This window comes from Leptinotarsa decemlineata, unplaced genomic scaffold, assembly GCF_025532065.1.
Source record: "Leptinotarsa decemlineata unplaced genomic scaffold, Ldec_3_MD MMD2_tig00026354_RagTag_RagTag, whole genome shotgun sequence".
NCBI lineage: Eukaryota > Metazoa > Arthropoda > Insecta > Coleoptera > Chrysomelidae > Leptinotarsa > Leptinotarsa decemlineata.
Genome location: NW_027412702.1, coordinates 3,332,685 through 3,357,560, shown reverse-complemented (window position 1 = coordinate 3,357,560; position 24,876 = coordinate 3,332,685). Strand labels below are relative to the sequence as shown.

General features: G+C 33.8%; 1 protein-coding gene across 9 annotated transcripts in view; it reads right to left on the bottom strand.

The window, feature by feature from the left end:
- LOC111503476 (Eph receptor tyrosine kinase) overlaps nt 1-24,876 on the bottom strand; it is a 448,678-nt gene that overhangs the window by 234,894 nt on the left and 188,908 nt on the right. Inside the window, exon 1 of one of the 9 annotated variants that reach the window (XM_074184069.1) lies at nt 2,843-2,999. The exons of the other annotated variants lie outside the window; for them this stretch is intronic. The gene's annotated coding sequence lies outside the window, so the exon portion shown is untranslated. Of the gene's footprint in view, nt 1-2,842; nt 3,000-24,876 lie in introns of those variants that run through there. 9 annotated transcript variants of the gene reach the window in all.

The following is a 24,876-nucleotide window of genomic DNA, read 5'->3' as shown; positions in this document are numbered from 1 at the left end:
AATACCTCAGCATTCACTATTTGTAAATCGTTATGTCTCTAATGAATCTGTTCGTGAATCTCTTCGAAGAAATGGCAAAATTACCCGACTTCGATTTTACTCAAGATTTCAGAAAAGGGATGAGAGGGATGACGAAAACTTTGCCGTCTTCAATTTTTGACGATCCCACATAACTTATTTGTAAGAAATGTGTTTATAATGAATTGCTTGAACTATCGTTTTTCTGCCTACTACTATTCGTTTTCTAGGCACTTTTTTTCGAATTCAAAAGATAATTAACATTCTACATAAACAATTGCATGAAGTACTGATTGTTTCTTAAGTACTAAATCACTGGTGAGTAACTGAACCTACAATCTTTTCATTTAGATATACAATATTACTGTGCACATTAGGGAAAGGTATTTCCATTTCGACATAACGAATCCATAAAAGTTAATATTTGGTGAAAAACATCCTCTATTATTTCAACCCATAAATATATCTGTCTAACCCTCTTTTTCCACGCTTATCTATAAACATTTCAAAGGATATCGAGTTTCAACAGGACACTTAACACTATATTATTGCTTCCGTATCACAGAATAAACGATAAAAACGTGAGGAGAAATGAGTCGGGAGCCTCCTACAGGTGTTCCAAAAATATATCGCGTACACACCTGGTAACTATATATTCGTTATCATGTAATGACTATCCACCATATCATGTATTCTGACATGGTCTTGAAAAATAAAGGATAGAAAATGTTGAAATTCAAATGATTTTATTGTGAATGAATAAAAACAAAAAAATGTCCCTAATAGAGACCACTCATAATCGATATGGACGAAAACGATGACAAAAAAGCGGTTATATTTTTATGAAACTTACTTGAAATGGAAGGAAAATGAATGTGGGTAATTTTTGTAGGAATAACACAAATTTTCAAGGCGAATTAGGCGTAATAGGTATAAGGCGTAAATATGCGATTCAAGTTCGCTACTCGTTCTGTCAGATAATTGAACCATAAAAGCAATATGTATTTGCAAAATCAACACAAAATTGGCGAACTGAATCGGTAAAAATATACAGACATATGGAAACACCTATCTATTCAGTAGCTCATTCAAAAAGTCTATTCACAACTCACCGGAATTCAAATCAAAGATGGGAAATTGACATAATCAACATTGATACAACTGAATAGGTAGAAATATTAAATATTATTAATGTATGTGTGTTATTGGAGTTTTTTCCCAACATCAAACCGTTATTTTAACACCTCGACACGTGTTTCGATTACCAAGTGATCATCTTCAACTTGGTGATATAAACACGTATCGAGGTGTTAAAATAACGGTTTGGTGTTGGGAAAAAACTCCAGTAATATTCATTACTACACCAAAGGTTCCAAACAGTGCATCACAAATTGTTAATGTAGTAATTTTCTAATCTATCGCATTAAAAATTTTGGTCAGATTTTGTTTTATATTTTAGTCTATACGAAGGCAATCCGAATAGCTAAATAAAAGTCTAATGGCATTACTCTTTACTACTAATAAAAAAAATCCGTGTAGGTTTATGAAAAATAAAATTAATTTTGAAAAGAAATTATACCACGCCGCCCATGTCATACAAAGAAACTGCCGGCGTTCGGTAACTATTTAGTTTTTATGCCATTCGAATTGACTTTGTATATACTATACATTAGACGCTTATTTTCTATTTAAATTTCAAGGTGATTGAATTTAGTTTGGTCAAACGACGTGAAAGTGCCAAAAACAATATTCAGTTCGAGGATTATGTTAATAAATGATTTTCAATCAACAATCATGTGTTTTAATATTATCGTTGTCGTCGGTTTCGATTCATAATATTAAGTGGCCAATTTTTATTCATCCCTTTTCAGTTTAGGTAGTTACCAGTTTGACCATTTAATCGACTGAGTGAGAACAAAGTGCTTCAAATTCACAAACATGAAACTTTTAGGCAGAATCTGACAAATTTTACTGGAGTTTTATCCCAACACCAAACCGTTATTTTACACCCAGACAGGTGTTTCGATGACAAAGTGATCATCTTCAAGTGAAAAATTAAACTGAAAAGGATCACTTGGTGATTGACACACGTGTCGTGGTGTTAAATATCGGTTTGGTGTTGGGGTAAAACTACAGTAATATTCATTACTACACCATAGTTCCAAACAGTCCACGGGTCCTTATGTTGACGGGTTTGGTGACCCTGTATAATGTTCAATATACTAATTTAAAGTGACGTTGAGTGTACATCTCAATGGGTACTAAATTATCAAGTCCTGATATTTTGTTACTTTCCACCAAAAAATTATTGAGAATTCAAATCAAAATTTAAGGAAATACTGCAGAAAAACAAACCTGTTATCACTTCTACCAAAGCGCGCTGGAAGATACTAAGCCACGAATTGTTAATAATAAACAGTTTTACATTTCAATTACATCTATTGTTTATATTAAGCAATCTCAGAGAATGACGCCTGCTCAATCAAGAGCTTTATTCATATTCAGATCCGTTCTGCTGTGCTGCGAAGCATTCATTTTGTTTCGACTTTTATTGTCATGAAAATTATAGCATAATCAAACAAAACAATAAAAAAAAGCACGTCTTTACCATTGATTTATATAAACTGAATTTATAATTATATACATTTTCCTGCTAATGTTGAATACTAATCAACCGTACGTGGTCAGTGGTCATGTACGAAGCTGTATAATTATCCAGTGTATTGTGTAATATAAATTATTCAAATCCAATGAAATATCGATCGGTGATCAGAAGGAAGGAATGTTAATGATGAAATAGTAATTAATAATATTCAACTATTACCTGTTTATGAAAATCCTTCTTATCTAATGCTCAAACCACAAATTCACACTTTAACGAATACACATGAGCCTCAGCACCTTTTTTCACTGTAACTCCTTGAAATATCTCACAGAACTTGTTACACGCACTACCGATCTTCACCGCATGACAGTCGGTGCAACACTGTTTGGAAGAAGGAGAAGGACTAAGTTGTCCTTTCTGGTGCCATTGCCATTCCAACAGTTGGTTGACGCATCAAGAAGATTTAGCGTCATATATTGGGGTGGATTTATTTTGGTGGGCGAACATGCGAAAAGTGTGCTAGTTCGAATAATTGGAAAAGTACTAAATACTAATTTATGACTTTTACTGACCTATAATAATCCGATATGAATGAATGCACTGAATAGTATTAATGCATTTTCGAAAAATCCCGATGTTTCCGGAATTCAATCATAAACATGATATTTTCACAAATAGTCAGTGGGCATACTTGAAGACTGGCTATAAATCAAATCATCCAAAAGAACAATTTGTTCAGGCCAGTCTCAACTCCCTACACTGTAGGTTAATGGAATTACACCTATCAGAAACTACCCCCCTGGCTAATACCACGAAGGGCGTTGGATTATATCCGACAGGTGTCAGTGCAGGATTCTTCACTGAAGTTATTCCTACCTATGCTGTTGGCATTACAACTGCCGCAATTATTATTGAAACACACTTGCAGACCGGTTTCGGGCTGTTTGGCCACTCGTCAGTGCAAGATAGTGTCTATCATCAACATAAAGTCGATGATTTCTGAAAATCGAATTCCTTTAGAGTATCATTTCTAGAACTACACTGAAGCGTACAACAAACAACAGGTTGGTCGTCGCCCTATCTGCCTGTGAACGAGGAAACCAACCGCATATCCGAAATTTGCCCAATTCCTCGTATAAGGAAAATAAAAAACCTTTCACATATATTTGTGATATTGATGACATATTCATTTTGTGGAAATTCATTTTCAATTAGATATAGGAATAAAATATTTTGTCTAATTTCCACTTACTTAATGTATTGATATTAATACGACCAAGGTTTATGGTGTAAAAACCGAAACCTTGGTCGGATTGATATCAATACATTAAGTAAGGGGAAAGTAGACAAAATATTTTATTCCTATATCTAATTTTTCACATATAGTCAGCGGGCATACTTGAAGACTGGCTATAAATTAAATCATCTAGAAGATTAGTCTCAACGGATATAATCCAACGCCCTTCGTGGTATTAGCCAGTGGAGTAGTTGTCTTCTGATAGGTGTCAGTCCAATAACCCACAGTGTAGGGAGTTGAGACTGGCCTCATATGATTTCATAAACATGATACCTAGTTTGGGAAACTATCTAATGAATTGAATAAAACTTAAAAACCAAAATAGTATTTTCAAAATTCATGATGATTAACTAAATTACACATACATAATGATTTGAAGATTTTTTTTCAGGCACTTAATTTTTCAATAGTTTAAGGAACTTACTAAAAAAACTCAGAGAATATTCATAACTTTGTGAAAATGTTGTATATTATGGTGGGACACATTGAAGTCTTCAAAGTCGAAAAATGTATGTTTTACCTACAGAGACGCTTCCTGTGTTTATAGTGTTTACAAGGGGAATAACAAACTGAATAATAGGGACCATAAACGGTAAATGTACATAAGCAGACTATTTAAATCATAAAAACATCAAACGAAAGCCACATTCGTTGCTTTTGTTAACACTAGTACAAATACTATTATTTTATTGAAATCTTAGTGTTTGTACCGTTGATATACTTGTAGTTAGCAAATAACTACTAATAACTTCTTCAATAAAAATATATTTAAGAAGTTTTGACAACTATCTAAATCAATTTCTGACAAATCAATCAACAATCTCACACATATTATTTTTATATTTTGTTTCTTCTAAACACTTTATACTGGGCGCTAATGACTGTGATGATGTGATACCACATTACTCCTCCCTCTGATTGAGACTATGGATGTCTTGAATAAGAAATTTCACTTTCCTTCCACAGCGGGTGATGTAGGACCTTTCCGTAGAAACTTTTTCCATTTCGTCTTCATTTTCAAAAGTAAGATTTTGACGGCCTATTTTGTTGATATCTGGTTCATCTTGATGATTCTCTATAAAAGCTGGTTTGAGTCTCTCTATGTAATCTCATGTATATATCGTCCTCCAAATGGAAGTTTCCAAGTATTCTTTACAAAAATATCCTCTCTGCTCTCTGTTCTCATGAGTAATAAGTTATTGTTTATTATTGCAGGAGATTTTATTTTAATTTGAAAGTTAACATTCACAATCCAATGTTGAATAATATAAATACTTTCATATACAAAAGTTTATTTTCGGAAAAAAAATATTGACAATTTTATTTTACAATTAGAGCAACATAGTTGGAATGAAATATTTCTAGAGTCTTATGTGAATGAGAAATGGAATACTTTCATAAAGGAAATACAAGAACTTTTCAATTTCAATTTCCCTATCAGAAAAATGAATAATAGAACAGTCAAACAAAATAACTGGATAACCAAAGAAGTTCAAATTATGAATATTATAGTAAGTACTCTACAGTTAATGACACTTGGTAACAGTCTATTCAAAAATGTATATAACGAATATAGGGAAGCATATAGACGAATTCTGAACAGAAAAAAAGTGAACATTTCATTAATTTAATACAAAATAGTGATAATAAATCAAAAACCACCTGGAATGTAATAAATTCTCTAAACAAGAAACATTCAAAAAATGAAATTGTTTTGCCTTATAGTACCATGAATTATGTTGATGTAGCGAACGGCTTTAATGCCCACTTCCTGAATTCTTCGCATTTTACTAGCAAAAAAATCATGTAATGAGGTAAATATCACAACAACTAGGTGCCAACATTTAATATTTTTGTATCCTTTCAGTGAAGAAGAAATTATTCAGGCAAGCAGAAAACTTAAAAACAAACTAAGTAGCGGTACTGATAGTTTTCCACCTAAATTATTGAAAAAAAGTGCTCATTAACTTTCCACCGTACTCTGTCATATTTTTAATACTTGGAATATTTCCAGATCAATGAAGATGGCAATAGTGTTACCACTTTATAAAAAGGGAAAATAGAACGATATGGGTAATTATAGGCCAATCAGTTTGTCGACAGCTTTTTCTAAGTAATTCGAAATGATCATATCTACTAGAATTATTGATTTCTTCAATGCCTATAATTTGTTCAATGATTTCCAACACGGTTTTCTCAAAAGAAAAATTACAGAAACAGCATTGTTTGATTTCATAGATAAAATTCATTCTTTACTTGAACAAGACTCTATGACTTGTGATGTTTTTCTGGACCTTAGTAAAGCTTTTGACTGTGTGGACCATTCTGTTTTATTACAAAAGTTGTGTCATCATGGTATTAGCGGTTTTTTACTCTGACATAGCTGATATTCATAAAGGTGTCCCACAAGGAAATGTGCTAGGTCCTTTGTTGTTTACATTGATATAAACGATTTTTCGGAAATTTAAAAAAAATACCAGTACCAAACTTGTCAGTTATGCTGATGATTCCAATCTTGTTTTACCTCTTGACTGCTATATGAATTTGGAAAGTGATGTATTGAATGTTGTTTCTACATCCACAACATATTTCATTCAAAATGAACTTCTTTTGAATACAGCCAAAACAAATTGTATAGTTTTCAGAACAGTTAATACTTCCATCATTATTCCAGAGTATGTGAACATGGGCTCTGAAAAGTTGAATTTTTTATCATGTACAAAAATGTTAGGGGTCTATTCAGATGACAAATTAAACTTTGACGTACATAGTGAGCATCATGCAAAAAAACTGGCTAGCAAATGTAATGCAATTAGAATTTTGAGAAGTCACTTGAATACTGCTGCACTAAAAACAGCATACGATGAAACCGTATATCCTTTCCTCAAATATGGAGTTATATTCTGGGGTGGAAGCACTAACTTGGAACGCATTTTCAATATGCAATATTTTCAATATGCAAAATAATAAAGAATACGCTTAACATGAACTTAACAGACTCCTGTCGCGGTATTTTTAAAAGTAATAAATTACTTATTTCATATGGGATCTATATTTATGTTTTTGTTATTTTCGTTTATGACAACAAAGAAAAATTCATTATTCATAAAAACATTCACGAGTACTATAATACTAGGAACAATTCGAACCTCGTTCTTCCTAAACATAGACTAAGAAATAGAAAAAGAGGTCTACGCTATATGGCCATCAAACTATATAATCATTTACCACTGACAATCAGAGAAGAAGGCAGACGGCATTCTTTCAAAATTCTAGTTTTCGATTTGTTGTGTAACATGGAACCCTATTCGATGCAAGAATTTTTTATGGCAACTTCATGACGATTGCAGAAAACAGAAGAAGGATAGATATTAGTATTAGTCATCAAAATTTTTATAATCCTAACAAATATAGACACGATATATGCAAGAGTATATTTTCATTTTCATTATATTTTGATATCTATATATTTTAGACTAATGCGTTTATATCTGTGACACTTATCTATTTTTTTTTTCTAAAATGTACTCCCACGAATGTATAAACCTCTCATAATCTTTTGTTATCTTTCGTTGTATTTTAGTTATATATTTATACCTTACTGACATAAGATTTCATATGTTCAATTTGAAAACTTCAATAAAATGTATCTATCTATCTATGGATATATTTTTTTTCCCTTATTGTTGATCAAAACCGTGAAATATTCATCATTTCGCTTTGAAATTTTGTATGGTCCAGAATATGGCTATTGCAAAGGTTTATTGATTGCATGTATTCTAAAGAAGACATGTGTAGTAGTTGGTAATTCTTCATATATGAATATTTTCCGGTTACTGTGATCAGAACCTTGTGTTGTTTTTATTTCATTCATTTTCTTTTTGAGGCTATTTAAAAATTCTTCGTGATTAGGGTTGAATCTTGAATCTTCAACTTCTCAGGGTCACTCCATATACCTACCATTTTTTGTAGACATTGTTAATGTTTTTTTTTTCGGAGTCATGAAGTGTAGTTGTAGCAAATAACTATTGATAACTTCTTCAATAGAAATATATTTAAAAAGTTTTGATAACTACCTATATTAATTTCTGACAAATCAATCAACAACCTCACACACATTGTTTTTATATTTTGTTTCTTCCAAACACTTTATTTATAATAACCTACTTTACTTCTGAGAATTGTTAATACGCAAAACAACTGAAATATCGAATGCAGTTAGTACTAGCGTTTCAAAAATAAGATATTTTTTGGAACTGACGACAATATGTTAATCCGTGAAATTTCTATAGTGAGTAAAATGGAAAAAATTAAGTACTTTCTGATAAAATCTGTTTTCCGTTAACCAGCCTCCCTACGAACAACAACTCTCAAAAGTCAAAACTTGTGCGAGCTAATGAATCTGAACACAGAAAATTATTATTTAGAAATAAGTAATCTCTTGAGTATTCAGATTTTCTATTACTCGTATTTTTTCACATGTACCTCAATCATTAGGTTTCGTTTAAGAAATTTAACAATAGGTATGGTATACTTGCTAGTATACATTGGAGCAGATGTTAATATTCATTTTTTATGGAGATGTTCGAACACTTCAGCACGGTTTTAATCCTTGTTCTAGAATATCAAACTTGCTTGTCACGTTTGGGTTTTCATAAGGCCCGTTTCTAAAAATGCAATAGCCTCAAAGTACCTTTGGAGGTGGATAGCTGTATATGAAAATGAGCAACATTCAAAAGAAATTCCAATTTGTTTTGTTCCAAAATTGTTAAAATGTATTGGAATTTTTAGTTCAAAATTATTTTCGGGAAAACACCTAAAAGTACAGCATTCCGAAAACGAAAAAAAAAATAGAAAAAACGATTGAGGTTGTTGAAATAGGTGTACGTTTAGAAATATTAAATGATAATCAAAATGGTTTCTGTTGATAACTTGGGAAATGAATTATAAAATTCGAGCTGGCAGATATCATTTCTTAAATCGAAAATAATTTGTGTTGATATAACTGGATGAAAAAATGAAATTGTCAACTCAGATTCGTTCAATCTCCGCAAAATTCACCATAGACTTCAATACATGAGCCATATTATTTATCCCTTATGTAAAAATGTATTTTTCTCAATCAGAACCAAAACATCCAATACTATATCTGTTTTCTTGGGTTGAATTAACTTAATAGAAAATTCAAAATAGATTTATTCTTTACAAATCAATTTTTAGAGCAAATCATAATTTGCATCCACATAATAATACTCGTATAATTAGGTACAATTTTCATTCATGAAAGGCACAACTGAAACCTCTGATGTAGGATATCAGGCATGAAACCTGTAGACCTTGGCCAAAAAAACCGGAAAATAGCTTTCACATAATAACTACTTGTTAAAAAATTAAAAAAATATTCAATAAATACTCATTGGAAATTCTTCAGATAGTTCTCATCTATATAGATTTATATTGTATGCTTTTCTTTCTCTCATAAACAACCGTTATTGCTAGACTGTGAGTAATGTATAACTAATATTTTTGGGGTACCGTAATGATTATTTCATTATTATCATTAACAGTTTAAATTAATACCTTAACCAACACAAATATTCATTTCGATGACACACTGTTTATTTGATTGAATTGATTCAAAAAATCCCACCACACGCAAAAAGGTATTGTTGAGAAAAACAACTTTCATTTTGAAAAATATCCAATCCACAATACACTTCATGAACTATTTCTAATTTATCCTGTCAATTTGCATTCATCTATGTATCATAGTTCATTAGAATATAATAATATACAATCTATAAATCTTTCTATATTCGCTTGAAATCTACTAACCTGTTATTATTATTCTTTCCATTAAATCAAGTGAAAATATTACTGTTGTTATCTAAAGCATTTCCATTTAGAAAATGATACAATCATTTTCATAATGACAAACCACATAACAAGAGTAGGTCTTGCAACCTACACGAATAAATTCGAATACATAAAAAGCATGCCAACATAATTTCTTGGTAAAATCACACGGGCAATAGCTGTGATTATAGTTAGGAAAAAATCTCTATTAACAGTGTCTACTGAATTCCACAACAGTTAATTAAATATCGTAATTTCACATTGTTATAGCTAGTCAATGTAGCGTATCTAAAAAGTAAAACTGCTATGCATAATATCCCCCCTGGTAGTTAAAAGCTACAATTATACACTCCGTCTAGCGGAAGTTTTATTTTGCATATGTGACCATTTCGCAAAATTCCCACAAAATGTATTTAATTGAAAGTAAGACATTTGCGGTTTCAAATAACATACTACGTATATGAAATTAGAGTACTTTAAAAATACATATTTCCTTACTTGATACATAGTTCTTATAACTTGCAGAATATGTCAATTAGTGAATTGAATGTATCATAGGTATACAACGAAAAATAAATCCAGTGGCAGTCGAGTGAATATGAAAAGAAATACTTTTCAGAATAACTAACGTTGAGTATAAATGGTTTTTGAGTTTTTACTTCTCCATCAATAAATATAAATAATCGGAACTTCGAAAGATAACAGAAAAAATTGCATTTTAATCTTTTGGTGTCTCAAAAGCCACCCGACTCGTCAAGGAACGGATATGATAGCAATTATTTTTTTGTCTATTAAGAAAATTCCTGTTTTCACCTGAATGACGTGCTTTTGAAGAAGGACCGTGAGTTTCGCCCTACAGAAAATTCAAGAACAATCTAGAACATTCAAAATCACTCGAAAGCTTTCCAGAATATCCCAGAATATTCTGTCTGGATCGTTCAGAAAAATCCTCGAACATCTAAATTCACTGTAAAGTCATGAAAAAAAAAATTCGGTTTTTTACCTGATGGTTAAAATATTTCATACGGTATCAGTGGAGAAGTTCATGAACTACTTAGGAGTTATTTAACAGATCGACAACGGGTGAGTATAAATAACAGCAACAGTGAAACCAGAACTATCACCTTAGGTGTACCACACGACACTGTATTAGGCCCACTGCCACTAGTCATAAATAGCCTACTAGTTCTCAATTCAAAAGGCACAGTTTTCAGTTTTGCTGATGATACGGCAATATTTAATACTGCAGATAATTGGAAAGATTTGAAATTTGAGAACTGGCATTTACGGAGGGACCTACATGCTAACTCTTTTACAAAATAAAAGTAGAGGTCTGATTAGTAGACTTATGTATTTAGCGAATTTTCTGGACATGCGTAATTCAAAAGAAGTTTATTTTTCAATAATTCAGTCTCATATATCTCATGATATTTTGAGTAGGGAGAAATCCTTGACTGCCACCTAGAAGAAGTTTATTTCTTACAGAGATGGGTTCATAGAAGCGTTCAAACAGAAAAAAACTAATATTTCCTGGTGAATTCTTTCAATAAGCGAAGTACTTGATGTTGAACAGTTATACTACCAAATTCTGAGTATTCACCGATCATTAATTGAACTTAAACCTATAGAACATGGTCACACCACTCATGGTCACACCACTTATGGTGTGACCATGTTCTATATTTTACAGGCCCTTCACAATTGAAATTGATAAGAAATAAAGATGAATTCAATTATAAACTCAAGAAATGGATCCTTAACACAAGCAAGATATTTTTCAGTGATCAAGTCAACAATAAAATGTAATCAAAGAAAAAAGAAATTTAATTAGCATTCATTATCCGATTTTCACAAGTTGTCAACAAAAAATAATGTTAATAATTGGGGAAAAAAAGTAATCTAACTTCCGATCACTTTCAGCATGGCTGAACGTATAATCCAAATCTTATATTAATTATATAATTGCTCTTTTGTGATAGTTATTGTACCTCTATTGTCAAGCATAGTATCTCTCTCACGTACAAGCAATCATTTAGTTTTGTGAGTACGTATTTTATTATAATTATGTAATGTTCCATTGCCTATTGTAAATTCATTGATGAATAAACATATTTTATTATTATTTTATTATTATCCAGATTCTGATCCAGATTCGTGACAGAAATCCAAAAACATTAAAATATCTCAAGTATTCTATTTAAAAATTCGAAACCGGAACATTTTCAGTGAACCGGAAAAGTGAAATAAATGTGAAAACTTTCCCCTTCATATTCCCTGATATTCTAAAAGTATATGACTTTTAAAAATTTTAGTTAAGTAATTTGTTTTCTATCAAAACTGAAGCCCACACATAATGCTATAATGTTACAATTGAAGGTCGAATATTTTATTTATTCTTCAAACGGCAGTGTGATACTAATTTTAAAATTTGCAGTTAAGAACCTGTTGATGCAAAAATCAAGAAAATCTGCACAACTTTGATGAATTAAATTACTGATAGAAAACTCCTCTGTTAAACATTTTCAACCATTTTTTGGTATCAGTTTTACTATTCTTTTGTTTGGAAAATGATAAGTATTCAATGAATTGCGTTTTCAATGTTGGTAATTGAATATAATGAAAATGTTTCAATGAGAAGACACACAAGTACATAAAATATTCTTCAATAATGAATTTTTTCAACTTCACTTCATCACCACCAACGTCCTTCTATTAAAACACGACAGAAACCTCTGTTCAGAAAATGAGGGCATCTATAACAGTGTTTGCTGTTCCACTCTTATGATGGATGTTTTTTTGGCTATTTATTTGTACTTGCAAGCGAGAAGGGTTCACATTGGTGGCGCCACACAAGTTTTCAAATAGAACGTAGGTAAACAGTCGAGTAGGAATAAAAATAAATCTGTAAGTATCAACTCTATACACCGAAGAAGTTCGTCTGCAACAGGGTACAGAAATAATCTGAACATGAATAACACTTAATGAGTTTCTAATATAACTTAAAAAATCAAAATGGAATTTTTTTGGAAGCACGCGTCAATGCAATTTACTCACAAAAATGATGAAACTGTTAGCAACACTTTTTGTTCTTGAAAGCAATGACGTTTTCATTTCGACTTGCCACGAGTTCACATTCAGAAATGATAATTAGTAATTCCTCTAAAATCTACACATGTACAAGCTGTGTACACTATATACAACTATTATAAATGTAACTAGATGCTCCGAAGTCAATTAGAAAAATACCTACTCTACACTCTCGTCTATAAGATTTGTTATGGAAAAACATGCAAGGCTTTAAATACACTCAACTAGGTACTCTTCAAAACTAACTATAGTAGAAAATAATCTCATGTATTTATAAAATATACAGGACAGAACACAAGCACTACAGAAAAATCTTCAAGGCACTCTAGGAGCGGTGCCTGTGCGAAAGTAGAGATTCACGTTGGACTGGAATCGCTGGAGATTAAATGCATTTGGAGAAACGTTCTCAGGAAGTTTATTCCACATTAACGCAGTTCTCCAGATGGAAGAGTTCTTAAACAGCGAAGTTCGAAGTGTACTGAGTTGAACCTCAAAACGATAAGCAGCCACAGTCCATCGCGTATTTCTGATATGTACCGCTTTTGGTGAAAACAAATTCACCAAGTCACATGAATACTTCCCGTGAAAGTATCTATAGAGGAGAGACAAATCCCAACCTCTCTTCGATGTCCCATACATCGTTGCAAGTGATGTTCGAGTTTCCAATCAGGCGGATGGCTCTTTTCTGGATGGAATCCAGCAGCTTCAGGATATACTTAGAGGCGGAGCTTCATATATGGGAACAATACTCTAAAGAAGATCTGACATGAACTTTATAAAGCATCAAAAGTTGCTGAGGTGTGTACAGTTTTCTGGTTCGGAACAGTATTCCAAGCTTTTGAGAAGCAGCCTTTGCAAATTTAGCGATATTATTGTGCTAAGACATACATACATACATATAGGTGTCTATTTTAACCACCAAAAACTTATCAAAGCAGAAAACTGAATTGTCTATCCTGACATTATTATATCCGGTTCGAAGACATTTATCTTTTTGGAGAAAACCGATGCTTGGGTTTTTGTGGCATTGAATGGAACCTGGTTACTTTCAACCCCAATTTGAAATCATTTCTAGGTCCTCATTAAGATATGCAACCTCCTACTGATGGTGAAAATGTGCAGCTGCAGCCGATGTCTAGGAATCCAAATGGAATGACAAGACAAGTGTGCTGTTGTTTGCAAAGCAATATATTGGATTCTTGTTTTTTACCAATGAGTCGTTATACAAAAAAAGGGTTTGAGACAATATGTATCCCAGGGGAACACCAGCGTTGATGTTAAAAGTATTCCAGAGATATCCATCGACGCCAGGAAACTTGCAGTAAACGTTCTTTCAGGAAGCTGGAGAGCCATTCACAAAAATGATCCAACAAGCCATAGCATCGAAATTTGGTCAGCAAACCCTCATGCCACACACGGTGTAAGGTCTTAGAAAAAATTTGCGCAACAGCTCTTGACTCTCCATGTTTCTCGATTGCGTTATTCCAAATATGGGTGACATACGATAGAAGATCGCCTGTTGATTCTTTGTTCCCAAAGCCACATTGATGATCGCTCAGGATGTTGAAGCTTTCCGAATATTCAAGGATATAGTGGTTAACGACTTTCTCTATGATTTTTGATATCCCTGATAGCAAAGTGACTGGTCTATAGTGGTTTGCAAGATTTTTCTTGTCCTTTTTGGGAATAGGCTGAACGCGAGCAATCTTCCAACAAGAAGGAAAAACATCTTTCTTATAAGACAGGTTAAAAAGTCTGGTGCGAGTTCATTTAAGCATTTTTTGAGTACGATGATGGACACTTCATCAAAACCAGATGCCTTGTTGATATTACACTGTTTCAAAATTCGCCTGACTAGACGTTGTCGAAAAGTAATTTCTGGCATTGTGAATTCTATTGTGGGAATAGTGGGTGGTCTGGTGCCTTTTCCAGAAAATTAGTAATTTTTATTTCATTTAGACTTGTAAAATTACCAACCTTAGTGAAATATTATAAAGACAGAACTGATATATTCTGACAGTTCTTTGAAAATTACTGCAGCAAAGTATGAACAGAAAGAATAAGCAACTAAAAAAGAATTTTTCACCGTTTCCGAAATAAAAAAAACAGGAGTTGATTTTTTGGTGTAATTCAACAAGTATTTTGAAAGTTTTCCATTCAGAAACTCTAATTTGAACAGGCATGTATTTTTTGAACACTTATTAAAAAATCAGCAAATCTATTATAAATATTTAGAGTATACTATAAAACATTTTTTCCTCTTTCAATTTCAAGTTTTCAAGAATTACACGTTCTGTGGAAATCCTAGCAGTGGGACTTACGATGAAGTGGCCCGATCAATGCAAAACTCGTTCAAGAAAATATTTTCGGGTAAAAAAAATCAACTTAAGGAGTATAAAAACGACACTCCTGGGAGTGAGTTTTTATCCTCCTTGACGGTGTCAAAAGGTTCCGTAGCATCACCAATATATTCCAACAATTTTAAATGTAAATTGAAAAGGAAATATTTTAAGAGAGAGTAGTGCTTAGGAAAACAGTTTTTTGGCTTTCTTCTTCTCCAAAATCGAACAAGAAATGTGGAAAACTATTAACTAAGTTGTATTTTTATTGAATGTCCAAAATGGAACAACTTTTTTAAATTTTCTTAATGCATAGCTACACCATCCGATTAACAACATAACCTTGTACATCATCTTTCTTTATGAAATAAAACACTTCTATTCAGCAATGTCACCCCTTTCCGTGTTTCTATCAAAGCGTTGTTTATCAAAACTCGGTTAAGTGGTGTAAATAGTCCCAGAAACCTACATACATACATACATATCCTTTTGAAATACATACAATCACAACTCCCATATCGACAATCCATTCATATCCTCAAAGTCTCTTTTTTATTCATCCTTGCATTCATGCTTCTGTGCATCGATGAAGAACATCATTTTCTATTACTCGCCAAAATCCCCGAAGTAGGAAAAATTAATTACAAGTCACGGTGACATAGTGAAAGAGGAAAGTTGAAAAAAGCAGATCTTTTGTAGTGGAATGCTGACGAGAGATCACAAGTACCATGACCTACATCAGTTTAATTAAAATTCGCGAGTACATGAAAATTTTAAGACCCGCTCTCGTTGCTGTACCTCTCAAAGGCTTTTATGCGAATGCACTCGACTTTAAATAAACCCAAAAACCTAAACCATAACCCGGTCTATGCTGAAAAAATAGGGAATGGAGTGAGAAAGATGTATACACTGAACGTTTATTTTTTTTTCTGTGACTATCTTGAGATAAGTTTTTTCTCCGGTTTCAGTATAAGTAAGAAATTGAATACGAAAAGATTCTCTTTAGTTTTTTTGCCCATGTGATATTAGATCCTAAAATTAGGAATCGCTTTCAATATATGTATTACATAATAATTATTGAAAAAAAATTAAACCTCAAATAATAAAATATGTAATTCTCAAAAACTTTACCTCGTCAATGCAATGAAGATCACAAGTATCACACCATTATGTAACAAATTGAAAGACATACAATCATCCGCACAACTACTGAATCAATTTCAGTTACTCAATTCTTCGGTGTACCACAAGGTTACATATTGAGCCTTTTTTTTCTTCCCAGTCAACAATTATAATGCGAGAAATCTTAAAGTCAACGCTAGTAAACAACAGTAAACATGTTGGGCCAAGCATCAAGACTCGATTGGAAATTACATAAAACTGCCTATAAAATAAAATTTACGAGAAAACACGACTGTGCTATATATACCTATAGGTTGGATCCAAACAGCCGAAACTTTTATTTTCGGAACGTTCATTATCATGTAAGACCATTTTCCACTAAGAGGCAAACTTTACACAAGAGTTAATGTCAAGATCCCTTCATATTTTACAACGAAATATATATGTTTTTTTCGAGTTTCGTCCACTGAGCTGCACTTTGCCTTTCATATAATTAATCATATTATTAGACGTCAGTCTTTTAGCCAAAGCTGCAACATTGCAACATATTGGTCATTATTCCCATTTTGTCTTCAATCGAGGACCGTCTGCTCGGTACTGACGATACCCAACATGCTGAGACAGCTGTCTACCGGTGTCTCTTAAATTGAAATCAATGTGGGAATGATCAAAATAGTACTTATCTATTTATAACGCAAAACTCAAAAACTCGTCCAAAACAAATATATGTTCAATTTCCTGATATTCACCATCAATAATGTTTTTGTTTCAATAAGACCTCCGAAGAGGCCTACTTTCTCGAAAGAATAAATATGGGCTCTTAAATTTTTTATCGTGAATAATAAACTTTAATTTGACGGGTTTATATCGAAATTTGTATAGCAGACTGTTCCTTTTAGTTTTCAATTATTTATAGTTGTCACTCTTATCCAAGCAACAGTAACAACACGTCTACCGCGGCGTATCTGTCCCTGTAATATATCAAGAAAAAAAGTTATTTATGTTACTACAAGAAAATTCTCACATGCAACAAAGCAATTTTCCCATGATTTCCCATTACCCCATTGTCTCTCAAGTGACATGTACGACTAATTTATAGCGCCGAAAAAAAAACAAAAAAAAATGTGAACAGTCTACCGCATCGGAATCCTGGAAATACGACAAATTTCCCTGGATTCGTTCGGCCTAACTTAATTAAAAATAGTGATTAATACGCGGCCGTTGATGATTAATTACATAACAGATGCTTTCGAAAAGGCATATCGTTGTACGGAAAGTTGGTACGAGTAAATTCAGTTTTTTCGGTGGTTTATTTGAAAATGAATGACTGATTATGAAAAATCGGTTAGCCGCTGAGCACGGTCAATCATGAATTCGGTTTCCTCTTGATTAATTCATCACTGTCGGCCATGGATAAACTCGTATACGAGGCGAATTTACAAATATTCGCTTGAGAATATTGGGAAGTATTCGTTGATGAAGTTTTTATTGGGATTGATTGCTTGCTAAAACACTGAATAATCAAATGCAGCATAACAGTTTCTTCAATCACGTTTCGAGATGAAAAATAAGTTTTCAGAATTCTGAGCCTTCTACTCACTACAAATGCCCAACGGGCACGAGTGCAATGCTGATACTAAATATACATATAACCTTGTGTGATCGCTACTAATCATAAAGTGCTGTAGGGTGAAGCAAGGCCTTCGACGCGCTGTTTATAGGGACACGCCGCCGGCCCCCCGGCCGATACCGCCGCAACCGCTATGTCCCTGCATTTTAAATCTGTAATATCTTCAAAAATATTTATTCAAGTTGCATGCTGTGAAGGGCCATATTGATCTATATGGAATGCACAATGTATTTGAGGGTGATTGTATCTGGATTAATATTGTATATTGCTTAAAATCGCTTCATAAATAAGCCATTAGTTTTCAAAAATAAAAAATCGTTATTGTGGGTTAACAATAAGAGATATACATATATCATCGTGGACTATCTCGTAGTGTTCAGCCTGCTTTTACAATGTAAACGCAAAAAAATGTGTTTACTTACGACATCATATTAGAAATCTCCAAAATTATTCGTTTTTATCTATTATATTTTGCATGTTATAATACACATAAACTTCCTCTTGAATCACTCTATCTATTAAAAAAACCCGCATCAAAATCCGTTTCATAGTTTCGAAGATCTAAGCATACATAAGGGCAGGCGGAAAGCGACTTTGTTTTATATACTATTAGTGATTTTCAGATTTTCTTACATTCACTTTAATGTCATATTTTCATTTTCCATATTGTTCTCTATTTTTTTTAATTTCAATACAGGTAGGTGTTACTATTTGAAAACAAACGTTAAATTATTCAAGAAATTCATTATTTCGCAAATGAAAGACTTCTGGATTGCTGAAATAAATTGATTCATATCTTCAAGTGCCGATTTTTTTCTTATCTGATAGCAAGAAGGAGAATGGGGACTCGTATATGAATACTACTGTGAAGGATCACGTCAGAACCCAAAAAATTTGAGTGTCAAGAGACTGACAATCTATGTCAATAATATTATTGAGATATGGTAAAGCACCAAATTATGCACAAAGAGGAGATTGAGAAAGAATAAAGGCAATGGAAGAAAAAGAAATAAGAAGTTAAAATTCGAGGTTTTGTTTCTGCAAAACAAGCCACAGATACTTCGTCTCTTTCTCATTCCAGAGACACTCAGATAATAAATTCCTGGAATAGCAGTGGCGTTTGGGAAAAAAGCGTCTGAAACCTACAGAGTTTGGGGGGTCAACTCTGTCAATCAATTCTCGTCTACCAATGCGGGAAAACCCGCAAACCTCCTAGACCGAAGTGCACAATTGTGTTGCAGCCAGATTCTTGTATTTGGTGCATTAGCATTGAAGGCATTTAAAACCCTATTGGGAAGGAGGACTCCTCTTCAGTATCTTTTGACGATTCACTGAAATATTTAGGCAAAAATAGCCAATCTTAAAAACATAATTGATTTAATGAAACTTCATCGATGGATTCGTCTTCCTTAATTTTTTGACATACCTGTACTTTCTAGCCGGTGATACCAAGCGTTCAGTGTTATAAGGATTTTTCTATATCTTCATCTTAACACAAGATTAAGTTTCAGTTTACTTCAACTCTAGCATTCGGAATATCTTCGACATAATCACTTTCCAGAAATTTCCTTTCAATTAGACTAAGCGACAACCCTCAGAAGTCGAAACTTGTGCGAGCTAAAGACTAACGAGGTCTTACCTCTTAACGTGTGATCCCTAACACGGGTTGGACGATAGCAAGTGAAAATCGAGCGTTCAGCCTGGGGCTTGAACCATCGACTCACACATCGGCCGATTGACTGAGTGAACAAAGCACCCACGTCGAACCGCCCGGCTACCGACTGACCATGTAGGAAAAGTGTTGCGAATAGATTATTTGTTTCAGAAATAATTTATTTGTTTGAAGTATCTTTTTCTCATTCTGTACACCAAATATTAATATAATAAATAGCCGAGACGGTATACAGCCGGTTGGGTTGTCGTGAGTGGTTTGTTCCACTCATTCAGTCGACCATCAGGTGAAACGGTGGTTCCAGCCGCGAGGTCGAACGATCGATTTTCACTCTGTATCGTTCAACCCATGCTAAAGGAATCGCAAGTTAAAAGATAAGATCTCAATAATCCTGAGCTAACATAAGTTTCGACTTTTGAGGGTTGCCGTTTGTAGCGGACGACAGCTGGTTAACGGAAACCCAGATTTGAAACGGATCATTATGAGATATTTTTGAAAAAAACTTAATAAAAATAAAAAAACACTGAAAAGTAAGATCCCGTTAATCCTTAGCTAACACAAGTTTCCACAAGTTTCGTAAAAGATCAAGAATGGTCAATGCTATTTTAACATAATATTATCACACAAAAAAAATCCGAAAAAACTTTGTAATCTCAAAGTGGAGATTATCAAATATTTGAAACAGTTCAAAAATATTCGACATTTGGTGGAATTCTTATTCTCTACAAGTTTTCCATTTATCGGCTTTTTGTACTTCAGATTATGTTCATAAGTTTCAGAAAAAAAAAACAACAGAAAGTGTATCTCAACAACTGTCAAATTTTGAATAATTAACGTGATCAATCGAAAGATTTCGACTTTATGTGTCAATTGAGGGTTACTCAAGTTTTTGTTCTGTCGAAATCGACAAAGTTGCTGTTTTGCTGTAGTTTTGTCCGTATTACTTAGTAATTTACGTATTTTAGTTATTTAAAATTCATTTTTCAGAAAAGAAAAACGAAAAATCTTATATTCATCATTTGATTATTTTCATATTCTGGACGAGATTTTTAATTTTAAGAATATTGCGAGTAATACTATTAATACTTTTAATTTATTACCTCTCGGGTGATTGCAAGTTTTCAAAACACCACCCACATATGGTATACAATAAACGTTCATATTCAGAGTTATGCAGTTATGTGTACTCCCACCATTAGTTATTTTTTATCAGGTTCGGTATTGTATATTAGCAGTTCCATGCTCAATAAATTGAATTTATTTTTTTGAGAATATTTTCATAAAATTCAAACTTTCTCTTCACAACTGCAATTTCTCTTCACAACTACATAAATTCATTCACAAGAATTTTTCTACGACAAGCTCGAAGCTGCAAGAATATTTATGAACACAGTATTATTTGTAACGAAATTCAAGATTTTTATAACGCATTGTCTCCCACACATCTACTGTTCGTCTGCCACTTTTTATTCGACCATAAAGAAAATTTACTTACTCATAAAAAACGTGCACGTATAAGCATTGTTTTTGGATGGAATTCATAACGAGAACAGAGTGAGTCAAGCCACGAATCATAAAAAATGTTAAATATGTATCAGTCTGACTGCAGACGGTCAACCAAGCGTTAAAAATGCCATGTAAAGCTTCAGAATGGTTATTGTGAACTTGTCGATGATATAAGCATTTTTTCAGATTGAATTAAACTCAAACTGAAACCAAAATGTACAGTAAAAATAAATCCTGCTGGAACTGAAAAAAAAGGAAGTATGAGACATCCAGTTATATGAATTATTAGCGAGCCGCCCCGTCTCCGCACGGGTGCAATGCTGATAATAAATATAAATTCACAGTGACGACAAGATAATTTTGTTGTATGGGCGCGCCTTCTTCCCCCGCGGCTGGCACCCCGTTGGAATATTTAAAAATCCTTTCTTATTGCACATTTACATCATAAAACGAACCTTCATACAAAATTTCAACCTCCAAAAATATACCAGTATGGAGAAACAGTGATGATATCTATCTGTAGAGTAGGGAGGGCGAGTGTAAACCCACAGCACTTAGGCCACATGTGACCCATTGTACATCCTCCTAGGTCATCGTCCATCCTGTCCTTTCCAGGAAGGTGGACAGGTCACTGGGAGACATCTCCTTTATATCGGCAGGTGTAGGCCAAGACTCGCCGAACACACACTCTCTTATTGACGATAACTCCGGGCACTCGCACAGGACATGCCTGACAGTCTCATCTTCCTGTTCACATATCCTGCATAGAGGTGTGTCCACTAGCCCCATATTATGGAGGTGTTTCCTTAGTTGACAGTGGCCAGTCAGAAATCCTACTATTAGGCGTAGATTTTTCCTGGTCATCGCCAGATATTTCTTCGGCGCCAGCTTCCCAGGGTCGCCCAAGGTGGTCCTGGCAGGATTACATCCTATGATTCCATCCCATCTCTTCAAGGATTGAGCGTGGGTGTAGCATTTGACTAGTTCCGCAATTATTGAAGTCATCAGTCAGTAGGTACCACTGGGTCCTAAAATTCTTAGTCCAGCTGCTTCCTTACCTAAAGAGTCGGCAATGGGATTATCTTTACTCCTGTCATGCCCTTTAACCCACCTCAGGATAATGTTATTATCTACCGAGGCTTTGGCTAAATCTTGGTGACACTCTAGTACTGGCCCTGAGGTTATACGTTGTCTGTTCAAGGCTAATAGGACTTGTCTGCTGTCAGTGCAGATTTGTTGTTTTTGCCAGAAATTCCTTTCTTGGTTATTTCTTTTGTGGCAATTGAGATACCAGCCAGTTCTGTTTGGACCACGCTGGTATTTCTTCCCATTCCCCACTTAATTATTAGGCTTAGTGATCTGGAGTACACTCCAGACCCTGAGCCTTCTTTGGTTTTTGACTCTATGTTCTGCTTAGTTTGTATATTGTAGGGTTTATTACACACAAACCTGGGTTCAATTGCATCGCTTGTTGCCTGCAGCAGAGGTTGCGCAGTAAGCGCTTCCCGCCATAGGCCCAGCCTCAATTGACCCATTTCTACTATTAACGCAACCTCCTATTAACGCATGGCTATTAACGCAACCTCCTTAATGTACAGATCCAGAAGGGTCAGACCCGTGATTAATTCTATTGCCGCGGTTGGTGTTGTTCTCATGGTGTTGTTCTCATGTTTAAACAAGCCAGCCGCTGTATTTGATATCATTTTTGGATGGCCGTTGCTTGAAGAACTTTCGGTCACTATGCAATGGCTCCATACGTTAACATAGGTCTTATTATTGCAGTGTAGATCCAGGTGACCAAACGGGGTGAAAGACCCCATGCGCATTTCACTGTCCTCCGACATTGCTCACAAGCCACGTATGCTCTTTTTGCTCTACTCTGTAGATGAGAGTTCCATGTTAGCTTCCTATTGAGGATGGATAGTACCAAGGTATTTTACCTTAGTTTTCTTTTGAAGATTTCGGGAGGTGTTAAGCCCTTTAAACTTCTTTTCCTGGAGAAAAGGACCATCTCAGTCTTCTTGGGATTGATCGACAGTGAGTGTTCCTTACACTATGTTTCTATTGATTTAACCCCATCCTGAGCTCTATCGCACAGTGTGTTTACAAATTTGCCAGTCTGCAAGATAACTATGTCATCTGCATATGCAATTGTGTAGATTCCATTTTTGTTAAGGTGATTAATTAGGAGATCCAGAACTATGTTCCAGAGAAGGGGTGATAAGACCCCTCCCTGTGGACATCCCCTCATGACCAGTCCTTTCACTGTTATGTCTTCTACATTAATACTTATTGATCTACTAGAGAGCATCTTGACTATCCATTCTCCTACTACCAGGGGAGGGGAGCTAAAAGTTAGGTTGTATTTTGTTAGTGAAAAAATTTGCGAAACGAACGTATCGAGTTGAGCAATTTCACGAACAAAACTATTCTCTAACACAAATATCATACAAAGTTTTGTGTACAAGTGTCATGTTTTCATAACAAAATAGATAAATTTAAAATTTCTATACAAACACATTTTGATATCTCTTGTCATGTTATCGCATTTGCTGTGAAGTGGCCGTGTCAGGTGACACCGAATCACCCACTTACCAACAAATAGTATTGTTCACAGCTCACGCGTTTTATTTAAAGTCACATTTAAAGTTTTCGTTGGTGTTTGAAGTCTTGCATAATGAAGAACAATAGTGTGGAATTGTGTGTTCCTGACGATATTGAAGAGGATGCAAAAAGAGCTTCTACTGAATTGTTACCAAAAGAATCGGCTCAGCAGTACGACATAGCATATTTTAATTTTCTTAGGTGGTGTAGACTCAAAAACATCGAAAAAAAAATGAAAGTTATATGCACAAAAAATCAAAAACTCTTACGTCCAGAGGTCCATAAATGAGGCGCCAGATGATATTTGATGATAAAGGTTGGTACTATTTTCAGAAAATATGGAGCCTGCCGGCGTGAAAAGCTGTGCCTTTTATTAATAGAAGACATTAAATTAATGGATAAATCATTGATTGTTCAAATTCCAAATACAAAAACGAAAATAAGCAGTTCTTTTTGCATTGTTGGAAAAAAACTGACTATTTTAATAAATATGTTGCATTACGTCCTTCTGTTATCAATTATCAGTGTTTTCTTCTGAAATACTCAAATTATGAATGCAGTGCCAACCCAGTGGCTATAAACACGTTTGGGAAAATGCTCGCTACCATTGCTGAGTTTCTGAACCTCCTGGAACCAAAGGAATGTACAGGCCACTGTTTCAGCTGCTTCTTTGCTAGCAGAATCAGGAGCAAATATAACGGATATTAAGAAGCACGGAGGATGGTAGTCCATAACAGTAGCTGAGGGTTACATCGATCTATCTATGTTTTATAAAAAGGGTATTGCTGAAAGAATAATCCCAACAGCTAGCTCCAGCGTTACAGCATCGTCCTCTTCACTTCAAGAATTAAATGTTAATGCCTATGATATTGTCAACTCAGATAGTTCAAATATATTACAAGGCTCTTCAACATCGCTGTTCAATATAAGCAGTTGTTCTAATTGTACTTTTCATATTAATGTTCATGAATAACAATAGTAATAATGTAATTAATGTATATAATACAAAACAGAAAATTAATTGTATCTATATCTATTTTTCATATCAAAACTTCCTTGGGAATTGAATAATTATGTTTTATTTATTGCTATTTGGTCACTAGTGTTGAAAATATTTTCAACACGCTTGTTTGTAAACAT